Source organism: Physcomitrium patens, chromosome 19 (genome assembly GCF_059467195.1).
Source record: "Physcomitrium patens ecotype Gransden chromosome 19, ASM5946719v1, whole genome shotgun sequence".
NCBI lineage: Eukaryota > Viridiplantae > Streptophyta > Bryopsida > Funariales > Funariaceae > Physcomitrium > Physcomitrium patens.
Window position 1 is genome coordinate 12,469,158 of NC_143428.1, and position 12,378 is coordinate 12,481,535.

Genomic DNA, 12,378 nt, shown 5'->3' on the forward strand with positions numbered 1-12,378 from the left:
ACCACATATAATGCACTTTGTAATAAATAAATTGTCAAAATGTTTTTAGAATATAATATTTTTATTATTTATTTTTAAAATAATATTTTATTAGTTTGTAATAATTTGTATATAATCATATTATGTCATTAAAATATAAAAATATCATTTTATATCAAAATATTTTTAGAATATAAAAAATATCAATTATATCTATTATTACTAATTTTAATAAAATAAATTATATATAATAAATTTTGAAGTTTGTTTATAAATATTTTATTATAACTTCAAAAATATAAAATATTAGAAGAATTATACTTCCAAAGCTCCTAAATCATCAATTTTATTTCTATCAAATTAAAATATAATATCTAATTCTATAAATAAAAATATTTTTAAAACTAAAAAAAAAAGTACAACATATGCAATGCTTATTTTTTTATTATTGCTATTGTTAAGGATATACGATACAAAAGACCAAACAAAAAGTTGAATAGAAGAGTTTCAATAAGAAAGCTAGTATGAACTTGATTAATCTAGATGAGTACAAAGATCAATACTAAGAAAGGTATGATAAAGCTCTAAGAGATGTATTGTTAAGACTAAGGATCTCCTCAGCCTTGATTCTAATATATACTAGATATTAAGAAGCTTCTCAAGAATTTTTTATATTACTTGAAGATAAATCAACCTTAAAAAGCTTCTCAAGAAGTTTCCATATTGCTTGAATATAAAGCAATCTTAGAAAGCTTCTCAAGAAGTTCCTATATTGCTTGAAGACAAAGCAATCTTAAGAAGCTTCTTAAATAATTTCCTTAATCATCTTAAAACTTTTTTAGAATCTATTAGAATATTTTGAAACCTTTTAAGATCTTTTAAAATATTTTAAAAATCCTTTTAAAATCTTTTAAAACATAATAGAATATTCTAAAAATTTTAAAAAAATCTTCTCATTCAATATCCATAATAACACCTTCATTTCTAACTCTGAGTTCTATGAAGAGCATTAATTTCATATCTACAAGAATTCAAGAATTTATTGGACAATAGCTAAAATATATATTATTCATTGATTTCTACTCAAAAATCTAGATTGGTCCACTCAAATAATAATAATGGCCATTTTCTTTTGCTTGTGGAAGATCTATTTTTTGATCTTGGTTAATATTAAGGCATTCAAAACATCCATGAAAAGTAACTTCAGCTCCATTAGGTTCTACTGTACTAACTTGCAATAAAATGATCAAAGCTCAAATATCATCTTAGAGATTTTCTTGTTTAAGCTAATTGTAGTATAGACGTTTCTTCCTTTAAAAAGGTCTAACTTCATCTAGAGGGTGACTTTGCAAAGGACATACTTGATTGAATTTGCTTGACAAAGGTTGAATCAATAGTGACTGTTGATTTTATTGCTCAAAGATGAAAAATCTTTGGCTTCAAGAGGATTATTATTAATCTTTTTTGTAGTTTCTTTGTTGATCATTGATTATTAACATTTTTGATCATTGTAGCTTCTTTGTTGATCAAAAGTTGCATTTTTTTTTTTTTTTTTTTTTTTTTTATATACAAGATAAGAACTTTTAAAAAGGGCATCTAAAAAAACTTGTTATTTTCCAAGTTGATATGTAATCTTGAAATCAAATCTTAATAAAGATATGCTTCAATGAACTTCACAATGATTCAAAATATGTACTAATATAAAATACTTGAAGTTTTTGTGATATATATATATATATATATATATAGTGACTGGACTAGAAGTACCTTATCAATAATAACACTATTCTTAAAATGAATCCATAATTGCAAAAAGCTCTTTCTCATGGATTTCATAGTTAATCTTGTTTGTTCAAAATTTCTTAGAATGAAAAGCTATTGGATGGAGCTTATCATGTACTCCCATTTGTAACAAAACAACATCCAGAGCAAAGTCTGATGTGTCTATTTTTATGAAGAATGTCTTCAAAAAATTGATGCAATAAAAAATTGGTATAGAAATAAATGATATCTTTAAGGCTTCAAAAGACGCTCCAACTTCTTTAATCTACTTAAGTTTTTGTTTACATATCAAGCATATAAGAAGGACCACAACTTGAAAAAAATTCCTGATGAAGATCTGATAATAATTGAAAAATCTCAAAAAATATTACATATTTCTAATTCTTTTTGAAATCTTCCTATCTACGATAGTTTGGACCTTTTTAGAATCCATCACAAGACCATTATTTAAAATGATGTATCCTAAGAAGTCAACTTAAGTAGTGTAAAATATAAACTTTTTTATCTTTTGCTTATAATCCTACATCTCTTAGTTTTTGTAATACATGATAAACATGAAGTTCATGCTCTTTTTTATTCTTATAGTAGATCAAAATATTATCTTAATAATAGATAATAAAATTGTCAAGAAATTTACAAAAAATATTATTTATTAGAGTTGAAAAGTAATTGACACATTTGTGAGTCTAAAAGGCATTATATTATATTCAAAATGTCCATGCTTAGTTTGAATTGTAATTTTTTATTAGTCTCTTTCTTTAATATGAACCAAATTTTATATTTTTTATAGATCTATTTTTGTATTGATCTTTGCTTGATTCAATTAATCAAGAAGTTTTGAAATTAAAGGCAGATAGTACCTATTTTTTATGGTGATTTTGTTGAATCATTAATAGCCCATACATATCTATAAAGATTTGTCTTTTTTCTTTGCAAATAAGATAGAAACTCTAGCTGGAATTTTAAAATGGTGTATGAAGTTTTTAGCTAAATTTTCATCAATGTATTTTTTGAATACAACCAACTCATTTTGTAATAAACTATAGATTGGTTTAAATGGTGGTTGAGCTCTTTCTTAAAGATCAATGGAACAATCATAAGAACGATGCTCTAGAAGAATATATATATATAAAACGTCTTGATAATCTTGATATTGGATTGGAATGCTATTTAAAATCTTTTTCTATCAATAATAGGTATGGCATATATAACAGAAGTTGATACTTCTTTTGCAATATGCATGAAAGTTCTTGTACCTATCAATAATGGTTTGGATATATTGTTCTTATGGATTTTTACTTGCTTAGCAGAATCTTAGGTTAAACTATGGAAAAAATCAAGATTGTGAAAAATCCAATCTATTTGAAGGTTATATCTTTCTAATCATGATTATCCTAAAATAATTAAATTAAAAAGAGATCTAATTATATTAAATATTATTAAACTATTATAACCACTAGTTGCTACTTCTATAGGAATAGTTTCATGTGTAACATTCCTAAAAGATAATGAATAACTATCTATTTCTTCTACATACACAGATTTGATTTTGTTAATTAAAGATATATCATATTTTTTGACAAAATCTTTGTCTATAAAATAGATTGAGGCTATTGAATCCAATGATATAAAGATTTTATGATTTTTTGGTCCTAAACCAACTTCTATTATAAAAGAAGGTGAGGATTCTGAGAGGAGAATAAGAACTTTATTAAGAATTGCATAAGATTCCAATCTCACAATTCCTATTATAGTTAGAAAAACTTGTTTTTTGACACATCGTCTTCTTTGGCAACCATGCTTCTTATTTAGTGATTGCATTGGTTTTTGATAATATTGAGCAATATGCTTGGGTTCTCCACAATATAAGACAAACTTTCTTAGCAATAACAAAGCTTTTTTTTATTTAGTAAGAAATTTAAAATATATCACATTAATTTGCATTGGTTCTAGCCTCGATGAAATAATTTTTGAAAACTTAGAAGTTGCCATTATTACTTGACTTGTTCTTCTTCAACTAAATCTTTGTTCTTGATGCCTTTTAGATAATTGATTGTTGTATGCAATGACTTCAGCAATAAATTATTTCAAAGATTTTGCTTTAGGAATTGTCAATAACAAATCTTTGATGTTTCTCTTCAACACATATTAAAATTGATTGATAATTGCTTTGTTATTCTGATCCATGTTACAAGTAAGGTTTTAGAATTCAATAGCATTTGTGATAGTGTACCATAATCCTTATCATAAAAATAAGAACTTGGTCTTTGCTACTCTTTTTCAATCACTCTCCAAATGTGGCTATAAATACTTTTAGGAATAAATTTAAATCATAAAGTAGTTCTGAATCCTTTCCATCAAAGATGCAAACCAAAAAAAATACTTTTAGATAGAAGTTCACTTATAAATCCAACTTGAATAAATCCATTAAGATATTAGAAGAGATGTAAACTTAAGTAGAGCTTGACTTATTGCAAAAATCCTTGAAATTTTAATCTTATTTCATCAAACCTCTCAGTCATACTAATCTTTATCCTTGTTTTATCTGTAGAAATAAACTTCTTAGATTTGGTTGTAAGGTTGATCTACTTGCTTTCTTCAATTGTACAACTTTTTGATATAAACTCTGAATTTCTTCAAAAGGCGTAAGATTAATGTTTCCTTGGTTGATGCCAATGATGTATGAAATTTCCATTCAAAGAGTATTGAAAAGTTCATGAACATTTGCAATAGTTGCAAATCTACTTTCACTTCTGCCAAATATAATATATATATATAATTTTTCTTTCTATTTCAAATAACTGGATAAATTTATAAGTTAAATTAGAAGAAGATAATCCACAACCTCTTATATCAAATAAAAATTTCTATAAAGAGGGATAATCTACTTAATTTAAGAAAAAAATAAATGTTAGAAAAATAATAATTTGTTTAAAGGTGGATAATTATCAAGGACATGAACTCCAAAAAAAGATAATCTCAATACACTCTTGTGTCACTCGAAAATACTTAGAAATCACTCAAAGGTGATAATATATTGAACTAGAATGGCTATTGCCAAAGACTAGAAAACATGAGGACTCTTGAAACTAGACTGGAAATAAGAAACGAATTGACAAGAGTGAAGAAGGCTTCACTCTTGTCTCTATATATACTATCTAACTAGGAGCTACGTGGTGACATTCTATAGGACCTCCAATATGTGTTGACTTTGTAGGACACATGCCTTGACTTATAAGACAAGTTTTTCTATGTATGGGCCATATAGTTAGCTTGGTCTTCAAGCTAACAACATGTGTGGCATATGGCCAACTTGTTGACCACGTTTCTAATCCAAAAAGTCAATTAAAGACACCTATGAAGTCAAAGCAATGTCTATGAAGCTTCAAGGAAGCTTTCATACCAAATACTATAGAATTAATTTACTTTTATCTACTTTTACTTACTTCAACTTATTTATATATGTAATTACTAGCTTACATGAGTATGTCCGTGACATTACCTCTCCTTCTAGGGACGAGTTCTACGAGGAGCGGTCATTATATGTTGAAAAAATCTATGATGCAATGAATTATATTCGCCACATACTTTGATCTTTGTTCTCTTCGAAGATGATTGATAGGGCCTCTCAACCATTGGTAGTGTCCCATACGAGGGCGAAAAGACCACCCATTTATTTGATCGTTGTTGAGGCCTTCATAACTTTCTTTGAATAAAACATTTGGAACACCATCAAGAGTTGTTTCTACTTCTGGTAAAATCACCAAACATCGGGAGTCCCTTCCAAGGTCGTGATACCAAACGCATTGTATCTCACCATTTATTCTAGGAAAAACATGTCTTTCTTGAAGATCTTCAACTCAATTGCGTCGTCTTGAAGGTTGTGACAATCGTAATGTCTCATTCGACAGGTCAGCAAATGAAGGCTCTTAAGTCAAATCTGCTAGTTGTTGGTTCTCTATCTCCTTAGCATCACAACTACAAAGAAGTTACAAACAAGGATTGAAAGTAGAATGTTATCTTGTCTAGATCTTGTTTCTTTTATAAAGAAAATTTTTATCTTGATTTTGATGGATGTCGTCGATGAAAAGCCTCCATCGCCTTTGCTATATTTACAAGATTCTTTACTGGCTCCCATGTGTGTTCACTAATATCATATCCATGCCAATCAAAAAGATATTCTAATTTATTTCGACACCACCTTGAATCTAAGACTTCTTTCACTTCAAATTCTTCATTATTGTCCACTTCTATAGGAAGAGGTGGAGCTTGTCCTCTTCTTGGTATGTCCATTGTCTTGTATGGTTCAAGAAGAGACACGTGGAATACTGGATGGATTTTTATTGACTCAAGTAGATGTAAACGATATGCAACTGGATTGATTTGTGCAGAAACAGATAATGGTCCAAGCCTTTGATAGTCCAACTTATCACAAGGACGAGTGGTCTTGATATTATGACAAAGTAATCATATCTTATCATCCATGTAGAATGGTAGTTGTTCCTTTCGATAGACATCCGTATTTAACTTTTGTCATTCTTGAGCTTCTTTTAATTGCACCTTCATTGTTGCATGTAATTCTGACAACCGATTTGCCATATCTTCTACTACAGCATTATGAACTTTTGAGAACTCAAACGTGTCAAGTCGTGGATGATAATCATAATTGGTAAAAAAAAGTATTTGTTGGGTAGAAAAATGCACCGTATTATTATAAGAAAACACTGCCAATGGCAAAAGAGTTGTCCAATCATCATGTTGATAGTTGATGGTACATCTCAAGTATTTCTCCAAGACTTGGTTTACGTGCTTTGTCTGTCCGTTAGTTTGAGGATGAAAAGCTGAAGATAGTTTTATATCCACTTGTAAAATCTTAAAAAGGGTTTTCCAAAAGTTGTTTCTTCACCCGTGATGGATTTTGTACATGGTACAAAATGTGCCATCTTGGTGAAGTGATCTACTATCACAAATATAGAATCATAAGAACCTGAGCTTGAAAGATTTGTCATGAAGTCCATAGAAACAGAAGACCATGGTTGTTCTAGAATGAGTAATGGCTAAAGAAGTCCAAAAGGTCGATGACGAGGAGTTTTTGATCTTGAGCAAACATCACATGATTGTACAAAATCTTTGACTACCTTCCACATTTGAGGCCACCAAAAATCCCTAGATATGAACTCCAAAGTCTTATTGTATCCAAAATATACTGTTGCTAGAAAGTTGTGACAAGCTTAAAGAACACGTAAATGTGCTTCTCCTTCTGGAACATATATGCGTCCTTTGAAATAGAGTAGGTTGTTCTTGAACTCGAATTTAGAGGGATCATGAGATTTAGAAGAATTATTCTTGATATCATGAACAAGAGGGTCTGAAGACATACTTAATTGGAGTTGCTTGAGAAAAGTTAAATCAATAGTCAATGTTAATTTTATTGCTCGAAGATGAAATTGCTCCGGCTTCAAGAAAACCATTCTTTATTGCTCAAAAATTACATCTCCTTCTTTTGGTGCAAGTTAAGAACGTCTAGACAAGGCATTAGATAAACCTTGTTGTTTTTCTAATCGATAAGTGATGATGAACTCGAATCTTGATAAAAACATGCTCGAACAAGCTTGACGATAATTTAATACACGTGCTGACATAAAATACTTGAGGTTCTTATGATCCGTATACATGGTGATTGGACTTGAGGTGCCTTCTACATAATGATGCCATTCTTGAAATGAATCCACAATTATAAGAAGCTCTTTATCGTGGATTTCATAGTTAATCTTGGCTGCTAAAAATTTCCTGGAATGGAAAGCTACTAGATGAAGCTTGTCATCTGCTCCCATTTGTGACAAAACGACACCCTAGGCAAAGTCTGATGCATCTATTTTCATAAAAAATACCTTGGAGCAGTCGATGCGATACAAGATCGGTGCAGAAGTAAATTCTTTCTTTAAAGCATCAAACACTACTTCAACTTCTTTACTCCACTCAAATTTGTCTTTACAAGTCAAATGCATAAGTGGAGCTGCAACTTGAGAAAAATTCTTGATGAATATTCGATAGTAATTTACAAAGCCCAAAAAGCATTGCACATCTCATACTGTTCTTGGAATCTTCCAATCTATGATAGTGTGGACCCTCTTGGGATCCATCATTAAGTCTTCGTTGGAAATGATATATTCTAAAAAGTCAACTTGAGTAGTGTGGAATACACACTTTGCTAACTTGGCATATAATCCTGTGTCTCTTAGTTTTTGTAACACACAACGAACATGGAATTTATGTTCTTCTATGTTCTTAGAGTAGATTAGAATGTCGTCTAAATAAAAAATAATAAAATCATCTAAAAACTCACGAAAAATATCATTCATAAGATTTTGAAAAGGAGCTGGTGTATTTGTGAGTCCAAAAGGCATGACATTATATTCAAAATGTCCATACTTAGTTCGAAAAGCAGTCTTCCATTCATCTCCTTCTTTGATATAGAATAAGTTGTATGCTCCTCGTAGATCTATTTTTGTATAGATCTTTGCTTGATTGAGTTGATCAAGAAGTCCTGAAATCAAAGGTAAAAGATACTTATTTTTGATGGTGATCTTGTTAATGCCCCGATAGTCTACGCACATCCGTAGAGATCCATCTTTTTTCTTCACAAATAAGATCGACGCTCCTGCTAGAGATTTTGAATGGCGTATGAAGTTTTTAGCCAAGTTCTCGTCAATATACTCCTTTAGTGCAGCCAACTCGTTTTGTAATAAGCTATAGATTGGTCCAAATGGCGGTTGAGCTCCTTCTTGAAGATCAATTGAACAAGCATAAGGTCGATGATCTAGAAGAATATCTGCATTCTTCTTTTCAAAAATATCTTGGAATTCTTGATATTGACTAGGAATACCACTTGACGTCTTTTCACTCTCTGAAATGGATGTGGCATATATAGCAAAAGATGACCCCTCTTTGGCTACATACATGAAAGTTCTTGCCCCTACTAGTAAGGGCTTAGATGCACTAGACTTATATATTTCTTCTTGATTAATAAAATTTTGAAATAAACTACTAAGAAAGTTAAGGTTACGAAAAATCTAATATATCTAAGGATTGTATTTTTCTAACCAGGATAGTCTTAAAATGACTGGATTCAAAGGAGATCGTATCACATTAAATATTACTACACTATTATGATCTTTAATTACTATATCTAAAAGAACAATTTCATGGGTAACATCACCAGAAGACAACGAACGACCATCTATGACTTATATATATATGAATTTGATTTTCTTGACTAACGATATTTCTTGTTTGTTGACAAAATCTTCATCTATGAAACAAGCTAAGGCTATTTAATCTAATAATGCAAAGTATTTATGATTTTTGGGTCCTAAACACACATCTATTGTAAAACAAGGTGAGGGATCTAAGGAGAGAATAGGACCTTGACTAGGTGTTGTACATGGTTCTAGTCGCTCGGTCCCTATTGTAGTTGGAGGGACTCGTTTTCCGACACATTGTCTTCTTTTGTAATCATACTCCTCATTTTGTGATTGCGTTGCTTCCTTGGACAATGTTGAGTAGTGCGTTTAGCTTCTCCACAATATAGACATAAGCCCTCTTAATGTCATCGAGACTTTTTCTACTCCGTGAGGGATTTAAAACGTACCATATCAATTTGCATTGGCTCTAGCCTTGATGGAAAGGTTTCCAAAAACTTAGAAGGTGTTGCCATGACTTGACTTGTTCCTCTCCAGCCATATCTTTGTTCTTGTCATCTTTCAAATAAATGATTATCACATGCAATAGCTTGAACAATGAATTATTTTAAAGAATCTATTTTTGGTATTATCAATAATAAATCTTTGATATTTTTCTTTAATCCATAGTGAAATTGATTCATAAGGACTTTATTATTCCAGTCCATATCACAAGTAAGACTTTGGAATTCAGCGGCACACGTGGTGGCTGAACGTGATCTTTGTCGTAGTGATGCAAGCTTGGGCTCTGCTACCCTTTCTCGATCACTTTTTCCAAATGTAGCTGTAAATACTTCCAAGAATGAGTTCAAATCATAGAGTAGTGATCAATCTTTTTCCATCAAAGATACAAATCAACAGAGAGCACTTCCAAATAGAAGTGCGCCTATGAATCCAACTTGAGTAAATCCATCAGGGTATTGGAAAAGATGCAACTTTAAGTAGAGTTTAACTTATTGCAAAAACCCTCGAAATTTTAATCTTGTTCCGTCAAACTTTTCAGGCATACTAATCCTTGCCTCCTTTGAACTTGTAGAAGCAAAACTCTCATAATTTGATTGCGAGGCTAATCAGCTTGTTTCCTTCAACTGTACAACTTCTTGGCGTAGACTCTGAACTTCTTCCATAGTAGTAGGAATAGTGCTTCCATGATTGGTGTTGGTAATGTGTGCAATTTCGGTCCTAAGAGTGATGACAAGCTCATGAAGATCTGTAATAGTTGTAAATCTATTTTCACTTCCACTAAGTATAGCATCCATAATTTTTCCTTCCATAGATAATTCAAACGAATTCAAAAGTTAAATAAGAGGAAGATAATCTGCAAATTCTAAAAACAAATTCTACAAAGAGAGGTAATCCACTCTCTTTAAGGAAAAGATCAATGTTAGAAAACAAGATTTTTTGTTTAAGGGTGGGTAGTTCGCAACCTTCAAAATACAATAATAGAAGTGGAGTAATCCACTCACTTCTAAAATAAGACAGAAATAATATGTTAGCACTCTTGTCAAACTATCAAAGATATGAAATCCAAAAAAAGATAATCTCAATACTTTCTTGTGTCACTCGAAAATACTTAGAAATCACTCAAAGGTGATAATATATTGAACTAGAATGGCTATTGCCAAAGACTAGAAAAGATGAGGACTCTTGAAACTAGACTGGAAGTAAGAAACGAATTGACAAGAGTGAAGAAGGCTTCATTCTTGTCTCTATATATACTATCTAACTAAGAGCTACGTGGTGACGTTCTATAGGACCTCCAATATGTGTTGACTTTGTAGGACACATGCCTTGACTTACAAGGCAAGTTTTTCTATGTGTAGGCGACATAGTTAGCTTGGTTTTTAAGCTAACAACATGTGTGGCACATGGCCAACTTGTTGACTACGTTTCTAATCCAAAAAGTCAATTAAAGTTACCTATGAAGTCAAAGTAGCATCTATGAAGCTTCTAGAAAGTTTCTATACCAAATACTATAGAATTAACTTACTTTTATTTACTTTTACTTACTTCTACTTATTTATATATGTAATTACTAGCTTACATTAGTATGCTTGTGACAATAATCCGCAACCTTCAAAATAAAACAATAGAAGTGGAATAATTCACTCAGTTCTAAAATAAGATAAAAATAATGAGTTAGCACTCTTGTCATACTATCAAGGATATGAATTTTTAAAGAACTAAAATGTCAATACACTCTTATATTACTTGAAAAGACTAAAAAATCACTCAAAGATAATATAGTATTAAATTAGAATGGCTATTGCCAAAGATAAGAAAACTAAAAAAACTTAAAATAAGACTAAAGATTAAAAAGACATTGACAAGAATAAAGAAGCTTTATTCTTACCTTCATATATACTGTTAATTAGGAGTTACGTTATGATATTTTTTAGGACCTCTAAAATATTTTGACTTTGCAAGACACATATTTTAACTTATAAGGTAAGTTTCTTATATGTACACCATCTAACTACCTTATTCTACAAGCTATCAAGATGTGATAAATTTGTTGACCAAGTTTCTAACTTATCAATCAACTACAAATACATGTAAAGTTAATACATCATCTATGAAGCTTTTAGGAATCTTTTCTAAAAAATATTATGAAATAAACTTATTTTTATATATTTTTACTTAATCATATAGAAAAAGATTATAATAAATATGTATGTCTATGATACCATGTCATGAATATTGCGTTGTACTCCTCAAAACTAGTATTGTAGCATTTAAACCACCTAAGTTTGTAATATGCATAATAGAAGAAATCTTCAATCTTTATCAAAAGATGAGGCATGGCTAAAAGACTTCTTATAATGAAAACAAATGCAATCTTCTAATAGAAGAGTCAAAAGATGTGGTGTCCAACATTCTATATGCCACCCACATTGACATTTGTTATATAAAAGCATAGTTGCAGCCCCTTTCTTCTCACCACATATAAAACAAGGAAGACCAATTGATACAACTACCAATTTAAGATATATAGAATTATCAATAGGAAGATGACAAAGATTACAATTTTTTGAATGCTTTCAATATTCTTGCTCATCTTTGCCTTCTAATAACAAAATACTACTACACAATACATTCTACATATGAAGAATTGTGCCCCCTACCTTAACATCAAATATTGTAGGTACCTCATATTACAAATATATATAATCTTTTATAGAAAATCTTTGCAATTGGAGTTGATAAGCTCTACTACAAATGCAAGCATATTACAAAGTATTGCGATGTTGAATAATAGATAAGTTTTCTATAGCCATAGTCATGACTTATTTAAAGAACTGTGCTTGATCATATAGACATTGAGTCCAAACATCATGATCACCTAGGTCTACAACTGGAACTAACTTTTCACATA